Source organism: Hypanus sabinus, chromosome 14 (assembly GCF_030144855.1).
Source record: "Hypanus sabinus isolate sHypSab1 chromosome 14, sHypSab1.hap1, whole genome shotgun sequence".
Lineage (NCBI taxonomy): Eukaryota > Metazoa > Chordata > Chondrichthyes > Myliobatiformes > Dasyatidae > Hypanus > Hypanus sabinus.
The window spans coordinates 21,374,560-21,396,799 of NC_082719.1; positions in this window are offsets into that span (position 1 = coordinate 21,374,560).

The following is a 22,240-nucleotide window of genomic DNA, read 5'->3' on the forward strand; positions in this document are numbered from 1 at the left end:
CCGATGTGTATCTACAGCTATGCTATCATCCCCCAATGGCTACCTACACAACTCTAAGCAGACATTGTTTCAGAAGTTTGACCAACAGTCTTTAAAATGCAGTTTCATCATTTGTATGCCTGTTGCCTTCTCCCTTGCTGGCCGATTGCAGTTTAATCACTTTCTTTATCTTCACCCCTTCATTCTCTGGTAGCTAAAACTCAGCAGTGACCATTAATGGTTATTCTCTGGTTAGGAGCTCCTGCAAGGTAAATGTATCTGGTTCACAGGCAACAGTTTACACTCTGCCGTGCCAACAGATTGCCAAGATCTCGATGACAAGTCTCTCAGACCCTCTCGTTGGCGTACAGGAGTGGTTGGGGTAGTCTCTGTTTGAATGACTACAAGGACTTCACCCTGGTGGCACCCTCTCAGACTGTCCATTTGATCACTGGCCCAGCCATTGAGAGGACCCAGCTTGTTTGTATTCACTCCCCATTCAGGCCGGGCGTGACTGCCTTCAGAAGCCGTGTGCGAATTTTTCTCTTTCTCGGTCTGCCATGCTATCAAAGTTGTGGAATCTGACGTCTCTGCTGTAACTCAGATCCTTTCCCATCTAATCTCTCCAATCTTTCTCTGTTCTGAACAATGTAGCTAATCATCTACCTTCAGCAGCCAGCCTTCGTTACAGAGTACAGTTACCGTTGTACTTTAACACACTGTTCATGGCTAGCTGTCACACTCTCTCGGTGTCCTCTGCCTTCGCGTTTGCTGTGGGTCTGCTTGCATCACTTGGGTCCTCTGCAATGACACTGTCACTGGGTACACCTGATCTCTTTCTCTGTCTGCGAGGGCAGCAAGAAGGTGGGTCATGCAATTTAACCTGAGTCCAGAGATTCCACTGGCTGCCTTGCTGGGACTGTACCCAACACAGGAGCCATTCATCCAGAGCATCATCTATGGTTCTATCCACCTGGGAGTGAAACCTGTTCTGTCAACCAGCTCCCTTACCATGACCTGGCTCACGTTGCTGTGGGAGGACTATCTTCTCTCCCTCTGGCTCTCTCTGGTCCACAGTATGTCGCTGTTGCTTTGCTCAATCTCTCAATGTGTTGCCCTGGTTGCAGTGGTCCTTCATGTCTCTATGTAATCTTACTAGTTCCTTTCTGTACACTTTTGTAATTTCTGTTGCTTTTTGTCTTTCCGCTGCCCTCCTCACACTGCCCACTTGTTCCCTTTCTGGTGAGCCTTTACTTTTACTTTAATCACTGTTACCTCCTGAGACAGCTGCACTACTTCCAGTAGCTCCTGACTGTGCTTGGTCCCAACTCTCGGGACCTCCTGACATGATTCCCGCACATCGCCCCATGCCTGGGGCTGCTGTCTCTCTGTGGGCCACACACATTTGCTGTTCATGTTTGACTCATTTTTGTTATTTGACTCATGTTTGTTATTTATCCTTTTCCTGAGATCACACCTGTGTTACTCAGCGTGTAGGTCTCCAGGACAGTACCTTCATTGTTTGGGCACATCCAGAGATCTACATGAAGTTCCACTCCCTCAGTCTCAGGCACCAGGGGCTGACTTCTCTCCGCCCTGGCTGTTTCACCTCATGCACTGGTAATGTAAATCGCTTCTCCAGTTGTGGGCAAGGGTAGATCAATTATCGATACTAAAGACCCCACGTTCACTCACATTTCACTTTGCTGGCCCCCTAATAAACCTCTTGTGTATATCCATGGATAACCACCACGGGCAACAGAGATGGCTGTCAGTCGTTTGTCTGACCTCACCAACACTGTAATCTGGTCAGAGAGTGAGGGCGCTGCTGTGGATTCTGCCTGCTTTGGTGACTGGTTCTCACTCTTCGCTCTCCTTTCAGGATACTACCTCCAACCACGGCCTGAGAAGCTGCAGCTGTAAGAAATCACGTCCTTTACCCTCCCATGTCTATTCCAGCAGTTCCTTGCTACGTGCCCCGGCTGTGGGCACACAAAGGAAGTTCTCTCTGATGTTACAGCAGCTACGTTTGCTACAGCCACCTTACGACTTCACCTCCCCCTCCTCTGGTCTGTTTCGCCGGCCGATGATACTATCACAGAGTAGGTTGATCCCACCGCTATTTCGAAAACTTCCTGCTGCGCTGAACTCGGGCATTCCTTCAGCATTTTCAGAAAGCCTGGGTCATCACTCCATTGATTGTCCAAACCGGAATACTCCTCATATGCTCGATATCTATGTTCTGCATAATCCGTGGCAGTCTCATCAGCTCTCTGAACCGTTGGATCTGGAGTAATGGTCATGTTGTTCTTTACACTTGTGTAAAGAAGAATGACAACAAACTATCCTGAGTCTTGAATTGTGAATTCTTATGTCTGCCCTTTGAGTGGTCTTAGTACCTGACCCCATTGCTGTTCCTGTGTCAGCCATATTGCATTCCATCAGCTGATAACAGCCCCTTAAATGTTTAAGGGAACACAAGAGGTTCTGCAAATGCTGGAAATCCAGAGCACTACACACAAAACTGAGGAACTCCTCAGGTCAGGCAGCATCTGTGGAAAGGAATGAAAGGAATCGATGTTTCAGGCCAAGAATCTTCACTGGGACAGAAAAGGAAGGGGAAGGATGCCAGAACATGAAGGTGGGGGGAGGGGATGGAAACAAGCTAGAAGGTGATAGGGGAAGCCAGGTGGGTGTGGGAGGGAGGAGATGAAGTAAGGAGCCAGGAGGTGGAAAGGTAAAGGAGAAGGAATGTGATAGGAGGAGAGAGAGGAGAGGCACCAAGAGGTGGTGATAGGTGAGGAGAGGAGGTAAGAGGAGGGTTTGAGTTGGTAAATGAAAAAGAGGGAAAGGGGAGGGGGAAGAATTACCGGATATTGATGCCATCAGGTTGGAGGTTGCATGGACGTGATATAAGGAGTTATTCCTCCAACCAGAGAGTGGCCTCATCATGACAGTAGGGGAGGTCATGGACAGACATGTCGGAATGGGAATGGGGATTGGAACTGAAATGGTTGGCCACCGGAAAATCCTGCGTTTTGTAAATGGAGTGAAGATGCTCGACAAAGCAGTTCCCCAGTCTGCGTCAGGTCTCACCAGTGTAGAGGAGGCTGCATCAGGAGCACTGGATACAGTAGATAGCCCCACAGAATTGCACGTGAGGGGTTGTCTCACATGGAAGGGCTGTTGAGGCCCTGAATGGGGGTGAGGGAGGAGGTGAATGGGCAGGTGTAGCACGTCTGCTGCCTACAGGGTTAAGTGCCAGGAAAGAGATTAGTTGAGAGGGACGAATGGACAAGGGAATCACGAAGGACGTGATCCCTTTGGAAAGTGGAGAGTGGGAGGCAGGGGGTAAAGATATATTTGGTGGTAGGGTCCTGTTGAAAATGGAGGAAGTTGCGGAGAATGTGGAGGCTCATGGGATTGTAGGCGAGGACCAGATGAACTCTAACTCTGTTAAGGTAGCAGGAAGATGGGGTGAGTGTGGGTGTCTGGAAAATAGAGGAAATGTGGGTGAAGGCAGCATCAATAGTGGAGGAACTGAAACCCTGTTGTTTCTCAAATCCATAACTCAATATTTTCTAGATCTGCTGCGGTTCAGCCACAGAACTGACAGATCTGTAGATGACGCAGTTAACATTGGTCTAGACTTCATACTACAGTACCTCATTTCCCCCATTGCAGGTCAGGGTTTTCTTTGTCCATTTCAGTTCAGCCTTCAATAACATCATCACTGAGTTTCTGCAAGAAAAACCCTCCAAACATAACGTTACCGGACCCATCTGCAGGGGGATCACAAACTTCCTCTCAGGGAGTATGAGAGACGTCTCCACATCCCACTCAGTCAGCTCTGGTATGTCACTTGGTGCATTCTCTTCCCTCTCCTCTTTTCTCTACACACCGCTGACTGCATCTCCAGTGATCCATCAGTGAAACTGATGCCAAGTGTGAGGATGACTCCTCTGCCATAGAATTTATTACTAGAGGTGATGAATCCATGTACAACCAGGAAGTAAATAAGCTAGTGGCCTGATGCAATTATAACAATTTGGAGCTGAATATCCTAACAACTGTGGAGATGCATTTCGCTTTCAGGAGAAATGTGTTTCCTCTTCAGTCGCTCATCGTTAACAACTCTACGGTTAGCACCGTTTCAACATTGGCGTTCCTGGGCCTCATTATTTCGCAGGACCACACGTGGGAGAACCTTCATTAACGATAAGGCTCGACAGAGGACATACTTCTTGTCACTCATTGCCACCTGGTTGGTGCACCATCTTCTCTCATGATATACAAAAGCTACAGCACACTATCAGGAAAGGTCACTGGCTACACTCTTGTATGTGTCCAGGATAAAGAAGCAGGCAGGAACAATCTTTGTGGGCACTACCTGCCCAGCAGACTGCCTTTCCTGAAAGCTCCTGCCTGGGCTATTAAAACAAAAACTTCATGCCATCTGCCCCCAGGGAGTTAATCTGATCAACTATTCTAGGTGGCCAATCCACCCCCACTGCCCTCTGCCTAACACCTTAGTAACTGCACTGTAAATGCTTCTATAATGCTGTTTACATTGTAAATACACGCCGGCATTTATGTATGCACATTTTATTCCACATCCATACTTCTAACAATTAATCTTTATAATTGTTGAACATTGTTGTTTTAGTGTTGCACCACACCACAGAAAATTCCAAATGCATGTACAGTAAGTGTATCTGGTAAATAAAATTGATTCTTGATCCTTGTGCCTTTCTACAAAGATCACTGTTGTATAATCTGCGCTGCTGACTTCTCAGGCCATTCCTCTGCCTTACCACTCTTTACCACACTATATCCCTTCTTGCTTCTGATCAGTATGAATGGAGAAAATAGACAGTACTCCTTTTATAGCTTTCTCTCCTGATTGCTGAATGAGTGATGTTATCTCTCAACCTTATACTGAGCCAGACAGATGGGGAGGTTCAGAGTCTTTTCTCGGCATAGAGTTCATAATCAGATATAAATATCCTTCAATCTAATGCACAGTTAACTGTACCGTGTCTCACATTCCTGGGCCTGGAGGACCTGAGTTATAAGGGAAGATTGAATAGATTCCTTAGAACATAGCTTGAGAGGAGATTTGACAGAGGTTTACAAAATGATGAGGGGTATCGACTGGGTAAATGCAAGCAGGCTTTTTCCACTGAGGTTGGGTGGGATGACAACCAGAGGTCATGGTTAGAGGTGAAAGGTGAAAAGTTTAAGGGGAACATGAGGAGAAACTTCTTAACTCGGGGGTCATGAGAGAGTGGAACGAGCTGTGGTGCTCAAGTGGTGCATGTGAGCTCAATTTCAAGAGAAGTTTGGATAGGTACTTAGATGGTAGAGGTATGGAGGGCTGTGGTCCCAGTGCAGGTCAATGGCAGTAGGCAGTTTAGGTGCTTTTGACATGGACTAGAAAGGCTGAAGGGCCAGTTTCTGTGCTGTACTTCTCTATGACTATTCTGTATCACACTTTTGATCAGAGACCTGCTGTCATTCAAGATTGTCATTTCCTGTACACGTTTAAAGGAGAATGAAACAATTGTTCCTCAGATCCAACGGAACACAAAAAAGGCCAATAAAGATAAAAAACTCAATAATAATAATCTCAATCAATAATAAATACACATTATAGCTTATATACTGTACCTAGTTTGATTGTATGTCCATAAAGTGACACTAGACTGACAGGAAATAATTAAATAGTGAGTGGAGGTGTTGATCAGTGTTACTACTTGTGGAAAGTAACACTTTTTGAGTCTGGTGGTCCTAGCATGAACTCTACATAGCTGATGGGAATGGGCTCAATGGTCCATTAGCAGGGTGGGTGGGATCCTTCATGGTTTCAGAACCTTTCTGCAAATATGTTGGTGATGGCAGCTATGCTGGCACTGCTGAAGCATTGGACAGTTCTGACTGTCATTACAGAGCCTTCCTGTCCACTGTGGTGTGTTTTCCGTACCATGCAGAGATGCAGCTTTTCAGGATGCTCTCCACTGCGTGTCTGTCGAGTGTGGATGTGTAAAATTTAGCTCTCTTCAGCTTCCTCAGAATCAGAGGGCTGGTGAGCTTTCTTGACTGTGTAGGATGTGTTCTGGGACTATATACAGTTACAAGGCATTATCTGGTACTAGAGATCAGTTCGAACAGTTTGGGCTTATCCCACCCAACTTTATGAAAAGATTTGCCAAGAATGAGCTCACAGTTAGTTCCACATGTGAGAAGTCCATCGGTACAAAATAGTCACCAACAAATCTAACAATGAATTCAGCAGAAATTCCTTCACTCAAAGAATTTTTAAGAATGTGGAATTTGTTGCACCAGGTGAGGTGTGGCTGATGTGAGTTGAGAGAGATGAAACAAGTATATGAGGGAGAGTTGTAGTGATATATTTATAGAGTCATAGAACCACACAGCACAGGAACAGGACCAATGACCTACATGGTCTGTGCCAATCAGTAACCCACCTGGTCTGTGCCAATCAGTGACCCACCTGGTCTGTGCCAATCAATGACCCACCTGGTCTGTTCACCATTGACCATTGAGACTTACTGGACCTTTCTGTGGCTAGAAACGGTGGACAGGTCACTAATAGACTTCAGGGCAATGTTCCCTCGTATTTGTAATGACCAGTGTGCGCAAAAATCTTGTGCTGTGTAATATTTTGCCCAGTGCTTCTGAAAATCAAAATGCAACACATTCATTGATTCTCTCTTTTCTACTCATTATATCCTCAAAAAAAAACTCCATTGCATTCATCAAACATGATTTTTCTTTCAGAAATTCCTGTTGATTTGGTTTGATCCCATTGCTAACTTTCCATGTTCTGTTATCATATATTTTATAACAGATCTCGCTTTCTTCCTATTCCTGATCTTAAAATAAACAGTCTATTTCCTGTTTCTGTTGTTCTTTTCTAAATAGAGGGGTCAAATCTGCAAGAACCTTTCCATAACCTAAAATATTTTGGAAGAAGTCATCCAATACATCCACTATTTTTTGTACTCTGGAGATTTATTTTCTTTCAGACCCATTTTCTCCAGCTTTGTTTTTTCCTACTAATATTAATTTTCTTCAATCCTTCCTTTTCATTAGACAGTTGGTTGCATTGCATTTCGGGGAAGTTGGTTCTGTCCAATTCCATAAAGGTAGAATTGAAATAGTCTTTTAATTCCCTTGGCAATTTGTTGTTCCCCATTATAAATTCTCCCATTTCTGATTGTAAGGGACTGATATTTATCTTCACAAATGTTTTTGCTATGCATAATTCATTCTCTTGGTCCTTTTTCTGAATTGGAATCTACCCCCAAAGCTCAGGCCTGCTTATTTTAAAAAAGTTATTTTATATTTTGGATATAATTCCAGCCTTAATTTTGAATTGAATTGACTTTATTATTTACATCCTTCATATACGAGGAGTAAAAATCTTTGTTACATCTCCATCTAAATGAGCAATGTGCAATTTATAATAAATATTATATACAACAGGATTAGTCAATATAACATAGAAATACAGTTGTGTCAGCATGAATTAATCAGTCTGATGGCCTGGTGGAAAAAGCTGTCCTGGAGCCTTTTGGTCCTGGCTTTTATGCTGTGGTGTCGTTTTCTGGATGGTAGCAAATGGAACGGTTTGTGGTTGGGGTGACTCACATCCCCAATGATCCTTTTTACACACCTGTCTTTGTAAGTGTCCTGAATCATGGGAAGTTCACATTCACAGATATACTGGGCTGTCCACACTGCTCTCTGCAGAGTCCTGCGATTGAGGGAAGTACAGTTCCCATACCAGGCAGTGATGCAGCCAGTCAGGGTTTTGTCAATTGTGCCCCTGTAGAAAGGCTTTAGGATTTGGGGGCCCGTACCAAACTTCTTCAACTGTCTGAGGTGAAAGAGGCGCTGTTGTGCCTTTTCACCACACAGCCGGTATGTACAGACCACGTGAGATCCTCGATGATGTTTGTGCCGAGGAACTTAAAGCTGTTCACCCTCTCAACCCCAGGTCCATTGAGGTCTATAGGAGTGAGCCTGTCTCCATTCCTCCTGTAATCCACAACCAGCTCCTTTGTTTTTGTGACATTGAGTATTATTTTATAAGCCATTATTAGGTCACTTTTCCTTCTGTATTTTTGCACTAGGAAGCAATGTATAACTGGAGCAGTTCCTTTTCTTCATATCTACGGTTGTAGTCCCGGTCTATCAACTGAAGTTAACCAACCCCAACACCACCAGCTGGAAAGATGGCAGAGAGCCACAGTCATCACCACCTGGATACTGTAAGGTGAAGACAAGGAAGGTGAAACAGGTACTGGCAGGGGAGAACTATAGAAGTTAAAGGTGAAAGGTGAAATGTTTAAGGGGAACATGAGGGGGAACTTCTTCACTCAGAGGGTGGTGAGAGTGTGGAACAAGCTGCCAGGAGAAGTGGTGGTTGCAGGTTCAATTTCAACATTGAAGAGTAGTTTGATGGATGCGAGGGGTTTGGAAGGCTATGGCCCAGATGCAGGTTGATCGGATGAGGCAGAATAATAGTTCAGCATAGACTAGATGTTTTCTGTGCTGTGGTGGTCTACAACTCGCAGAGATGCAGGAGGTTGAAACTGACAGTGAGTTAACAGAGGAAGCAGATGCTTCCTGTCATCAGGAATCAACAGTAAGTATCTGGGTTCTTAGCTCGCCTTCTTAAACTGCAGAATTTAGTGCTTGTTTTAGAATCAGTTAATAAACCACTGACACATGACATGTTTGTACAATAGAAGTTTGCCATTGTAATCAACCAAACGTTTGCCTGGAGTGACTGAGAATGCAAGTTTTCTGACTGAACTGAGAGGGGTACCCAAATGGCCATTAACAATACAATGAGTTGTCCTTCTTTGAGACTGAATTTAAAAGTGCAGCCATAAATCCTAACTTAAAGGATTTCAATCTTTTTCTAAGCATGACCCCATTTAAACACTGGAAATATTTTGTGATCCTATCAAGATGTACTTGACATATAGATAACAGCAGCTGGTAAGTGGCTCTGCATCGCCATGATGGATCAGGGCAGGAGGTTGGGAGCAACTGCTATAATTCAGTGAAACTGTAATTACCTGATCAGGGAAATAAATAAGCTCTTAAAGTCATAATATTTTATTCCAATAGAAACGTGAAATCACAGGATGCTCTGACAATGGCTTCTTCCAATGAACTCTTAATTCAGTGCAAGGGGGATGTAGGTGGCCACCTGCCAGTCTAATTCAATTTGCCATGACACTTGACACTTACTGAATGAACAGGCTGGAGGCAGACGGGAACAACTCAGTGAAGAATTCACTCACTGAGCAATAATAGGTAACTCAGGTGATGAAGTGATGCCATGCGTACAGATAACACACATTGGTAAAAAGCTAGGGTATTGAGAGGAATTGAGAAGAGAAGAGCCATGCTCATATTTCAGGGTGACGATCCTGCACTAGAAATGGAGAAGTGAGAAGACAAGCATACTGCAAGATGCAATGAAGGGAGGAGGGGTGCAGTCTGTGATAGGGTGGAGGTGCCACAAATTGTATTGGTGTGTCTACACAAGGATGGTGAAAGCTTCATCATGGTAGACGTATTTAAAAATAGAAGGTGAATTAGGATAGAAGAAAGCAAAACAAAAGATTTGTGAGACACAGAACACAGTGCTCATCAAAGTTCAAAGTAAAGTTATAATCTTTGTATGTATTTGTCATAATATACGACCCTGAGATTCATTTACTTTACAGGCATTCATAAGATATACAATGGAATCAATTAAAAACTACATACAAAGATGGACAAACAACCAAAGTGCAAAAGACAATCTGTGCAAATGAAATAATAGTAACAATAAATGAGCAAGTAAATAAGCAGTACAGGTGCCCCCCCCCCCTTTACAAAGGTAGAGCGTTCCTCTAAAACAGGCATGGGCAAACTACGGCCCGTTAAGCTTTTTAATCCGGCCCACAGAACTTGATGAAATTATATTAATAAACCTTGTTAACGTTTTTTCCCTGCAATTCTGGTATTTTCCCAATAGATGACGCACTTTATATACATTTGTGGCGACCCATTTCCTGGCACATCTGAACCGGCTCACAATTAGCCAGCATTCTGGCTAAGGGAGATAGCCTGCGGGGATTTGTGAGCACAGAGCTTTGGAGCCTCTGCGCCACGGGGGGGGGGGGGGGCAAGATGAGGGAGGCTTAAAAGTGAGGCTGGGGATTTCGAATAAAGTTTTTTTCTTCGACTGCAGTTACCGACTCTGTGTCGTAATTTTAGCGCTGCATGTAGCACACCGCTACACATTGACCTTTGTTGAGGTGCAGCATATTACTCCACATTTGCGCTTTACTCTTTGTTCGGCTCGACCTATTTGTGTGAACAGGCATTCAGCGTCATGAACATCAACAAAGCCAGCCACAGATCCAAGTTAACTGACTAACACCTCAGATCTATCCTGAGAATCGCCACAACAAAACTAAATCCAGACTTTGATGCGCTGGCTAAAACGGGAGACCAACAACACTGTTCCCACTGAAATTAAAAATAAGTTTCTTCATTGTGTTATGTAAAAAATGCATTTGAAAATATTTTTTTCAATAAGCCTTACATGTTACATGTCATTTCTGTTAAGTGATGGACATGAGTAATGCGCAGGTGCACGTACGTTCTCAAAATAAAAAATGCGCTCCAGATCAAATAACACGCTCCACATACTGGCGCTCTCTCACTGTTCTGTCTTTGTGCTGGTCGTTGTTGAGTTTTGGCACAGGGGACAATTGAATAAGAAGGAGCAGGACAAGTAGACCTGCATCTCCTACCGATTTTGAAATAAAGACAGTCAGGAGGAGAGTGATAATAGACAATAGGTGCAGAAGTAGACCATTCGGCCCCTCGAGTCTGCACCGTCATTCTGAGATCATGGCTGATCATTCACTATCAATACCCAGTCCCTGCCTTGTCCCCATATCCCTTGATTCCTCTATCCATCAGATATCTATCTAGCTCCTTCTTGAAGGCATCCAGAGAATTGGCCTCCACCGTCTTCCGAGGTAGTGCATTCCACACCTGCACAACTCTCTGGGAGAAGAAACTCTTCCTCAACTCTGTTTTAAATAACTGTCCTCTTATTCTCAATCCATGCCCTCTGGTACTGGACTCTCCCAACATCTGGAACATATTTCCTGCCTCAATCCTATCAAATCCTTTAATTATCTTAAACGTTTCAATCAGATCCCCTCTCAATCTCCTCAATTCCAGCGTGTACAAGCCCAATCTCTCCAATCTCTCTGCGTAAGACAGCCCTGCCATCCCAGGAATCAACCTAGTGAATCTACGCTGCACTTCCTCAACTGCCAGAATGTCCTTCCTTAAACCTGGAGACCAAAACTGTACACAATATTCCAGGTGTGGTCTCACCAGGGCTCTGTACAAATGCAAAAGTACATCCTTGCTCTTGTATTCAATTCCCCTTGTAACAAAGGCCAACATTCCATTTGCCCTCTTCACTGCCTGTTGCACTTGCTCATTCACCTTCATTGACTGGTGAACTAGGACTCCTAGGTCTCTTTGCATTTCTCCCTTACCTAACTCTACACCATTCAGACAATACTCTGCCCTCTTGTTCCTGCTTCCAAAGTGGATAACTTCACATTTATTCACATTGAATGACATCTGCCAAGTATCTGCCCACTCACCCAGCCTATCCAAGTCTCCCTGTATTCTCCTAACGTCCTCTTCGCATGTCACACTACCACCCAGTTTAGTATCATCAGCAAACTTGCTGATATAGTTTTCAATGCCCTCATCTAAATCATTGACATAAATCGTAAAGAGCTGTGGTCCCAATACAGAGCCCTGTGGTACCCCACTAGTCACCTCCAGCCAGTCTGAGAAACACCCATTCACTGCTACCCTTTGCTTTCTATCTGCCAACCAGTTTTCTATCCATGTTGAAACCCTGCCCCCAATGCCATGAGCTCTGATTTTACTCACCAATCTCCTATGTGGCACCTTATCGAATGCCTTCTGAAAATCTAGGTATACAACATCCACTGGCTTACCCTCGTCTAACATCCTTGTTACACCCTCAAAAAACTCCAACAGATTAGTCAAGCCTGATTTGCCCTTGGTAAATCCATGCTGGCTCGGCCTAATCCTATTTCTGCCATCTAGATGTGCCACTATTTCGTCCTTAATAATGGACTCAAGCATCTTCCCCACGACTGACGTTAGGCTAACAGGGCGATAGTTCTCCGTTTTCTCCTTCCCTCCCTTCTTGAAAAGTGGGATAACATTAGCCACTCTCCAACCTTCAGGAACTGATCCTGAATCTAAGGAACATTGGAAAATGATTACCAATGCATCCGCAATTTCCTGAGCCACCTCTTTTAGAACCCTCGGATGCAGACCATCTGGACCCAGGGATTTATTAGCCTTCAGTCCTACCAGTCTACTCATCACAGTTTCTTTCCTAATGTCAATCTGTCTCAATTCCTCTGATATCTTATGACCCTGGCCCATCCATACATCTGGGAGATTGCTTGTGTCCTCCCTGGTGAAGACAGATCTAAAGTACGCATTAAATTCTGTTGCCATTTCCCTGTTTCCCATAACAATTTCTCCCAATTCATTCTTCAAGGGGCCAACATTGTTCTTAACTATCTTCTTTCTCTTCACATAGCTAAAAAAAGCTTTTGCTATCCCCTTTTATATTCCTGGCTAGACTGAGCTCATACCTGATTTTTTCTCTCCGTATTGGTTTTTTAGTTAAGATCTGCTGCTTCTTAAAACTTTCCCAATCATCTGTATTCCCACTCATCTTAGCCCTGTCATACTTCTTTTTCTTTAATGCTATACAATCTCTGACTTCCTTTGTCAACCACTGTGGCCCCTTCCCCCTCTTTGAATCCTTCCTTCTCATTGGAATGAACTGCTTTTGCATCTTTTGTATTATGCCCAAGAATATCTGCCACTGCTGATCCACTGTCTTACCTGCCAGGGCATCCGCCCATTTAACTTTGGCCAGCTCTTCCCTCATGGCTCCGTAGTCTCCTTTATTTAATTGCAACACTGACACCTCTGATCTGCCCTTATCCCTCTCAAATTGTAGATAAAAACTTATCATGTTATGATCACTACTTCCTAATGGCTCCTTTACTTCAAGATCACTTATCAATTCCTGTTCATTACACATCACCAAGTCCAAAATAGCCTCGTTCCTGGTTGGCTCAAGCACAAGCTGTTCCAAAAATACATCCCTTAGACACTCCACAAACTCCCTATCCTGGGGTCCAGCACCTACCTGATTCTCCCAGTTCACCCTGCATGTTGAAATCTCCCATAATGACTACATTACCTTTAGCACATGCCAATGTTAACTCCCTAATCAACTTGTACCCAATATCCACGCTACTGTTTGGGGGCCTGTACACAACACCCATTAGGGTCTTTTTACCCTTGCTGTTCCTCAGCTCAATCCACACAGACTCTACTTCCCCTGTTCCCAAGTCACCTCTTGCTAAGGACTGAATCTCATTCCTTACCAACAGGGCCACCCCACCCCCTCTTCCCATATTTCTGTCTCTACGATAGCACGTATACCCTGGTACACTCAATTCCCAGGCCTGATCCCCTTGCAGCCATGTCTCCGTTATCCCAACAATATCATAGTTCCCCATTTTCATCTGAGCTTCAAGCTTATTTCTGACACTACGTGCATTCAAGTATAGAATTCTTAGCCCATTCTTCCTCTCTTTGCTTAAAAGACTGTCTACTGTACCTAACCCAGCTCCTTGAACTTCCATCGGGCTAATTGCACCCTGAATTTTGATGACCTTCTCAAGATTACCCAAACCTTCTACACATTTAATCCCATGCTCCTTCTGACCAACCCTCTGGATCTGGATCCCTGCCCCCTGCACATCTAGTTTAACCCCCCCCCCCCCCGAGCAGCACTGGCAAACACTCCTGCAAGAATGCTAGTACCCCTCCGGTTCAGATGTAGACCGTCCCTTTGAAACAGATCCCAATGTCCCTGGAACAAAGACCAATTATCCAAAAACCTGAACCCTTCCTTCCTGCACCATGCTCTCAGCCTCGTATTAATGTGCATAATCATTCTATTCTTCGCCTCACTCGCACGTGGCACAGGTAACAATCCCGAGATTGTCACCCTGGAGGTCCTGCCTTTCAGCTTCACTCCTAACTCCCTGAACTCTCTAAGCAGGACCCCCTCACTCACCTTACCTACATCATTGGTCCCTACATGGACCACTACATCTGGGTTCATGCCCTCGTTCTCAAGAATAGCCTGCACCCGATCTGAGATGTCCCGGACCCTGGCACCAGGGAGGCAACATACCATCCGAGACTCCCGATCTGCCCCACAAAATCTCCTATCTGCCCCCCTAACTATAGAATCCCCTAAAACTATCGCTGTCTTCTCTTCCCTCCTCCCCTTTCTAGTTGAGGGTTCAACCTCTGTGCCAGAGGCATGACCACTGCAACTCATTCCTGGTAGGTCATCCCCATCAACAGTATCCAGTACGGTATACTTATTGTTAATGGGAATGGCCGCAGGGGTGCTCTGCTCTCTCTGCCTGCTCCCCCGCCTCTCTGGACCGTCACCCATCTGCCTAAATCTTGGTTCTTTGGTGTGACTACCTCCTGATAACTCCTATCTATCTCTGCCTCTGCCTCTGCCTCCCGAATGATCCGTAGTTCATCCAGCTCCAGCTCCAACTCCCTAACTCGGGCTGATAGGAGCTGCAGCTGGATGCACCTCTTGCAGGTATGGTCATCAGGGACAACTGTGTTGACCCCGACCTCCCACATACTGCATACGGAGCACACCACTGCTCTGACTGTCTCCCCCATACCTGAAATGAATTAATAGAATGTCTAAAAAGCACCTAGCGACCTTACCTTCTTCCCCTCAGTGAGCAATCACACAGCCTTACCGAAGTCCCCTTACGCCGAAGCCCACTTAGCCAAAGCCCAGGACTCTGCTTCCACGGACTCTGCTGCCCGCTCTGACAAGAAGTCCTGCCTTTTAAAGTGCCCGCTCAACGCTGACGTCACTCGCGCCTGCGCAGTTCCCCCTCCTCCACAGGTATTGACCAGGTAGGCTTAAATCCTACGTTCATGGTCGAATTATCTGAGCTCCCAGCTGAATCACAAGCTGTAACTTGCTCCCGATTCAAATGATGATAATATCTTGAAGGATAACAGAATTTTCAGTGCTTTAAAATAATAACTGTTACTATTAAAAAAAGCTGTATTTTATTCATTTAATTTTCAGTGTTTTAAAAGTCATTTCAATAAATAGCTAAATACCATGGGACTTCAAAGACAGATATTTTGTTGAAATGCATTTGTTCATTTTCAATTGAAATTAAAGCACATGTTTTCTATATATCCCATGATATTTTATTTTCTCTTATGAGGTGTATTACCAAAACACTCCGTCCATCTGCTCCTGGTCCGGCCCCCCTGTCAAATTTTAGAACCCTTTGTGGCCCACAAGTCAAAAAGTTTGCCCACCCCTGCTCTAAAACCTTTCTTAAGGCAGAATGACGTAATGCGAATAACCATTAACTTATATGGCAAAAATTTTTGTAAAAGTGAAAATCCTCTTTGTAATGGGAAAACAGGTTACTAATCTATGTCTTTTGTAAAAACGAAGTGACGTAAAGCGAACATTCATAAAGCGGGGGACACCTGTACTGAGAACATGAGTTGCAGAGTCCTTGAAAGGGTCTTAATACTCCTGTATCTACTTCCCAAGGGGAGTAGCAAGAAGAGGACAAGGCCTGGATGGTGGGGGTCCTTGGTAATAGATGCTGCCTTTCTGTTCCACAATTTCTCTTTCTCCCCAATGATGCCACCTGACCTGCTGAATTTCTCCATCAATTTCTGCCTTACAATCCTTTTCCAGCAGCTGGAGTTTTTAAAAATGTTATGTTCATTAAATGGTTTGCTTCCAATCAAAACCTGATATGTTTGCTACCCAAAATACAAACAAACAATGATAAAGTACAAGGATGAAGATGGCACAACAGATCAGATCAATGTACTGGTCTTTTCACCTCTGGGACATAGGCTTGAATCCAACGTAGGCTTTTGCTGATATTTTATGGGACATATTTCTACCTAATTTCATGTTAACTAATTTCTCCACCATTCAGGCCGTGCACTCTTCTTGCTACTACCATTGGCCAAGAGGTGCATAAATTCCACAGCACCAGGTTCAGGAACCTACAACCCTAAACCAGCATTACTGACCTTAACTCTGAACCGATTCCTTAACCTACAGGCTCAAGAAAACACAAGATTCTGCAGGTGCTGGAAATCCAGAGTAACACACACGCAAAGTGCTGGAGGAACTCAGCAGGTCAGGCAGTGTCTATTGAAGTGAATAAACAGCTAATGTTTCTGGCTGAGTCATGATGAAGGTTCTCAGCCCGAAACATTGACTGTTTATTGATTTCCAGAGTTGTTGCCTGGCCTTTTGAGTTCCTCCAGCATTTTGTGTGTGTGTGTGTGTGTTTGACTTTCAAGGACTCTACAACTCATGTACTCAAAGTTATTTATTTATTTTTTATTTGCTCAATTTGTCTTTTGCACATTGTTGTTTGTCAGCCTCTGTTTATATATAGTTTTTCATAAATTTTGTTGTATTTCTTTATTTTCCTGTAAATGCCTGCAAGAAAATGAATTTAGTTAGTTTCTGGTGATGTATATGTTCTTTGGTAATGATTTACTTTAACTTTGATTTTGACTTAATTCTTCATGGACACACTCTGCAGCTGGAGAAGTATTCCAGTGTGGCATGCACTTTGCTGATGGCTCACGAAGATACTGGAGTGGGGTGGGTGGGAATATTATGAAAGAAGGGATGGGTAGTTTGTAAGTGAGTTACATTATTGGGCCAGAGTAGATAAAATAGATGAAGATCCACATTAGTAAGCTGACTTCGGAGATATTGACATGGTGTTTGGCGGCTTCACAACTCTAGTGAGCGTGGTTGTATCTTGACTTGATGGCTGTTTGTGTAGAGTTTGCATGCTCTGTCTCTGACTGCACGGATTTCCCCTGGGGTACTCCAGTTTACTTCCACATCCCAAAGAAGCACTTTTTTTTCTAGGCTGATTGGCCACTTGTAAGTGCTGGAATCTGAAAGGAATGTAGGAAGAATAAAATGGGGTTAGTGTAGGATTAGTGTAAAGAGATACTTGGAGTTTGGCGTCGAGCTTTCTGTGCTCAAAGACTCAATATCCATTCCAAGAGAAATCGTCAGTAAACGAAAACAGTAAAGTTCAAAGTTCAAAGTAAACTTTATTATCCAAGTACATATGCCACCATATACAACCCTGATATTCATTTTCCTGTGGTCATACTCAGCAAATCTATAGAATAGTAACTGTAAACAGGAGCAATGAAAGATCAACCAGAGTGCAGGTGACAACAAACTGTGCAAATGCAAATATAAATAAATAGCAATAAATAACGAGAACATAAGATAATGAGATAAAGAGACCTTAAAGTGAGATTATTGGTTGTGGGAACATCTCAATGGATGGGAAAATGAGTGTATTTATTCCCTTTTGTTCAAGAGCCTGATGGTTGAGGGGTAGTAGCAGTTCTTGAACCTGGTGGTTTGAGTGGAAAGGGAACAGTATTCTTTGAAGAAAGAAGACATCCTTGATGTTCTGGAATGGAAAGCCTCATCCTGAAAACAGAGGTAGCGGAGACTGAGGAACTGGGAAAAGTGAATGACATTTTTAAAAGTGACAGGATGATAAGAGGGATAGTCAAGACAGCTGTGGGAAACAGTAGGTTTATAAAAGTTATCAGTAGGTCACCTGGCTGCAAAGATGGAGACAGAGAGATCGAGAAAGGGGTGTCAAATATGGACCAAGTAAATTTGAGGACATGTCATGGTCTGGTCTGTGAAATCTGCATTCTGGTTCACCATCCGGTCTATGTTTCTTATTCCAGGTTTTCCGGTTTTCCTCAGTTTCTGTTGAGGCAGCTGATTCTTGTTTGGGCTGGCTTCATAAATAGCTTCAAGATTCAGCCTCTGTCTGCTGGATTGTTCCTGTCCTAACCCTCTGTCTGTATCCCTTCTCTCCACCTTCCTCCTGAAGCCTTGCCTCGCCTGGAGCCTTGTCTTCACCGCTGTCTAGATCAACCACCGGAGCAAGATAAGGAACTGTCTTTCATTGTTTTGAACTATCTCTGTGTCCACGCCTTTGCTAGGTGGGTCCAGCCGTTTGCCGCTACCTAGTGTTGGGAACCATCTTGTATTCTGCATTCTGTGTAATGAGTCCCAGCCCTATGTCCTATACCCAAGGAGGGGTCCTGGCTCTGTGTTCCATGTTCCTGTCTCTCCCTCGACCAAGGCTCTGCATTCCTGTCTCTTCCTCAACCAAGACAAGGCTTCGGGGTCTTATTCGGGGTCCTAGCCATGTCCAAGAACCTTATCCTGTCCAAGCCACGGCTTTGTGTTCTCGTCTTGTTCACGTGCCTTGCCCAGCCCAGGAGTACCTTGCCCAGCTGGGGTTCCCTTGTCCTGTCCAGGAGTCTCACATCCAGTCTTGTTGCCTCTCCCCGTCCTGTAGCCACGTCATGTCCTTGCCTTATTTTGGGGTCCGAGCCCGAGTCAAGACCCAGGTTTCGGGTCCCTGTCCAGTCTCTGGCTCAGAGTCCATGTCCAGGTTTCTAGCTCCGAGTTCCCAGTTCTTAGTTCCTTGTCCAGGTCCAACTTTCCTAGTCTAGTCTTAGCCCAGGCCCTGTATCCTAGTCTTGTTCAGGGCCTATGTCTTGTCCAGTGTTGTTTCTTCCCCATTTCCCTCATTTTCTTGATACACCTAGTCCTCTCCCTAGTACTTCAGTGTCTATGTCTTGCATTTGGGTCTGTTCCCAACACCCACGGTATGACACGACAGGGTGGAAAGTGCAGGCGTAGTTGATGAAATTGACGAGCCCAGCATGGGTGCAGGAAGCAGCACCAATGTAGTCATCAGTGCAGTGCAGAAAGAGTTGAGGGGCATCACCAGTATAGGCTTGGAACTTGAACTGTACCATGGAGCAGATGAAAAGGCAGGCATAGCAGGAGGCCGTGGCTACACCTTGGGTTTGGAGAAAGTGGGAGCACTGAAAGAGAAATTGTTGAGGGTGAGGACTAGTTCTGCCAGATGAGGAGGGTGCCTGTGGAGGGGAACTGGTTGGGTCTGTTGTCTAGAAAGAAGCAGTCAGGTTTGTGTATCTTGCTAGGAGCTAGGTACAGGTAGTGCAAGGTAAGGGAACTATGAGATTGGCAGCAGTGTCTGAAAGTTCTCTGGAGCTAATGAGGTTTGCAATGGTGCAGGGGACAATGGCCTGATGCTCCTTAGTGGGATCTTTTCCAAGGGGTGTGTAAGACGAGGTGCCTGTGAGCTGTTGCCTGGACTCAGCATGGTGGAGGTGGGGTATTGTAGACTAACAGGCCAGACTACAATAGCACCACCCTTGGCTGTGGATTTGATGGTGTTCTTGAGATTAGTGCAGGGAGAGTGGAGGGCTGTGCATCCAGATGGCTTGAGGTTTGAATAGGAGAGGGGAGTGCTGAAGTCAAGATGTCTCGCCAGTGCTTGGAGATGAAAAATTCAAGAGCAAATGAAGACCAGAGTGGGGTGTCTAAGATGAGAATAGCCACCAGTGGCAGGGTGGGGAAGAAGTAATCTCAAACTCGGAGGTAACGGAAGATGAGCTTGATGTCGTGGCGGTGCGGAACTCAAGTGTGGAGGTGGAGGCACAGGGAGGGCCCCCCTTGCTGAGGACGGAAAAGGGAAGGGATGGTGAAGACAAAGCAGGGATTGGAGCTGGGGTCAGAGGTGGAGGATGGGAAGAGTTGGAAGGTCAGAGGTGAGCGGTGTTCAGAGAAAGTGGGGTAGGCAGAAGATAGCTTAGAAGAAGGAAGGAGGAATGAGATCAGGGATAGAGGGGAGCCTGAGAGACCCAGGGCTGGCAGGGAGCAGTGGTGGGAGAAGAGGAACCGTGTGTTGAGGAAGGTCTCAGCCAGGAGGTGGAGGTGGCTGAGGGCAGAGCTGGAGAGGAATCGTGGTGAGACTGGTGGGTGGAAAAAGAGTACTGGACCAAAAGCTGGATGGAGAATGGCTACCAGAGGTGGGCAAATTTGGACAAGATGACACTCAATTGTGTGGCACTAGCAGGAAACAAGCACACAGAAACAGCAACAGTAGTGTGGTCATCTTGGTCATGATTTGGTCGCATGGAGAGTGGGAAATCGGTAGGTCAAGTATGGAACAGCGCAGCACACTGTTAGCCCTTCAGCCCACAGTTACGTGTGTGTCGAAGAGCACGAGGCCTCAGACTGCTCCTCAAGTCCACCTTTGCCTCATCAATCAAGGCTGCAAATTGCTATCGAGGGTGGATCTGGACAAAGATCACATTCCATTTGTGACTCAAGCACTAGATACTAAGAAATGACAATTTTGAACATCAAACATGGAGAGCAGGACTGGGAAAAGATTAGATTAGATTCAGCTTTATTGTCATTGTGCCAAGTGCAAATGAAATGCAGTTAGCACTTAACCAGAAATGCAAAGAATAGTGTTATTTATAAAATAACTGTGAATAAAAAGTAAGTGCTACAGCAGACAAATATAAAAGTACTGAGACAGTATTGGTGCAATACTGCTTAGCGCTGTGATGTGAGGTTCAGCAGGGTCACAACCTCAGGGAAGAAGCTCTTCCTGTGCCTGCTGGTGCAGGAGCGGAGGCTTCTGTAGTGCCTACTGGATGGGAGGAGAGTAAAATGTCCATGGTTAGGGTGAGATGCATCCTTGATAATGCTTTTCGCCCTTCCCAGGCAGCGTTTATGGTAGATGATCTCAATAGTGGGCAATTGGGTGTCGGTAATCTGCTGAGAAGATGGTGGTGCGTGTGTATCGTGAGGCTCAGTGTCTTACAAGATTTCAAAAAAGATCTGCAAGAGAAAGTGCAGGCCCAGAGAGTGAGAGAGAGAGCAGAGGCACAAAAATGGTGAGCAGTAAGAATCACTTGTACCTGATAGCTTATTACAAGTGGGTTAACTTTACCATATTGGCTAGAGGTGTGCTTAAAATCATCAAAAAATGAAGTATATTTATTTTTTAAAACTATACAGATCTGCTCTCTATGAGCAAAAGGTGAATTATCATCATCCATTCAGAGGTACTGCCTAAGAAGGGCAATAGAGTTTAATTCTATGTGTAAATCTATAGTTAACTGATAAAATAATTGATTTTATTGATTCTGTTGTTGTGTGGATTTGTTACTTTTAAGGGTAACAATATTTTAAGAACAGTAGGTCCCATGTGGTATGATTTTTAATAAGAAGGATTTTAGTGTCCAGCCCTGTAGTCAAGAGTAACTGATGTTATTCACCTTTGTTTTTGTTTGGAAGGAAGCTGTAAGGATAGGAAGGCTTGCCAATCATCAAGCCAGCCATTTTATGAACCCCCACCCTTACTTTCCGGTGAGGATTACCCTCTGCTGTGCCTCTGGGAGGTGGAATCCCTCGGCCTTTGTGTCAGTGCCTCCTCCTCAGTGATGCAGGCTTTGCTAGGAGCTCTCAAAAAAATGCTCAGAAATGGCAGCAAGGTCTCCATGGCAACCATCGGCAGTAAATGGAAGTTGCATTTGTTAGCATGTGCAAGGGCTTGTCCGGTGCCCTGCCTCTTGTCCCAGTGATCAGTCTGAAATGGGGTTGGTTGACTGAATTGAATGTTTTTTCTAGGATCCTTGATTGGTGCACGTTGTAGTCTTCACTACAATTGAATGGCATGCAGGTTTAGGGAAGGACGATCCCATCCACTGGATCCAGAAATGCTGCTTGGTGGGGTGTTGGAGGATGTTTTGTTGCTGGATACTGGCCTCAGACAACAGGAAGGCAAGAGTCCACAGACTTCCCACCTTTAAATGCAGGAAAACCCACTGAGGTATTCCACATGACTATATGTAAACAAAATGTGACTGAGTCAAAGCAGGGGATGTCAAGGTGCTGACCAAAAGCTTATCTTTTATCATAGTAGTCATTTTGCAACCTTTCTGTCCTGTCTGTCAGTATCTTTCACTACTTCATGGTATTTGAAACTGTTTGCAACTTATCAGACACTCCTGCTGACCTTTCGTCCCAGATTCATGAAGGCAGTCTTGACAAATGGTTTGAAGTTGCAGTGCAGCAGCA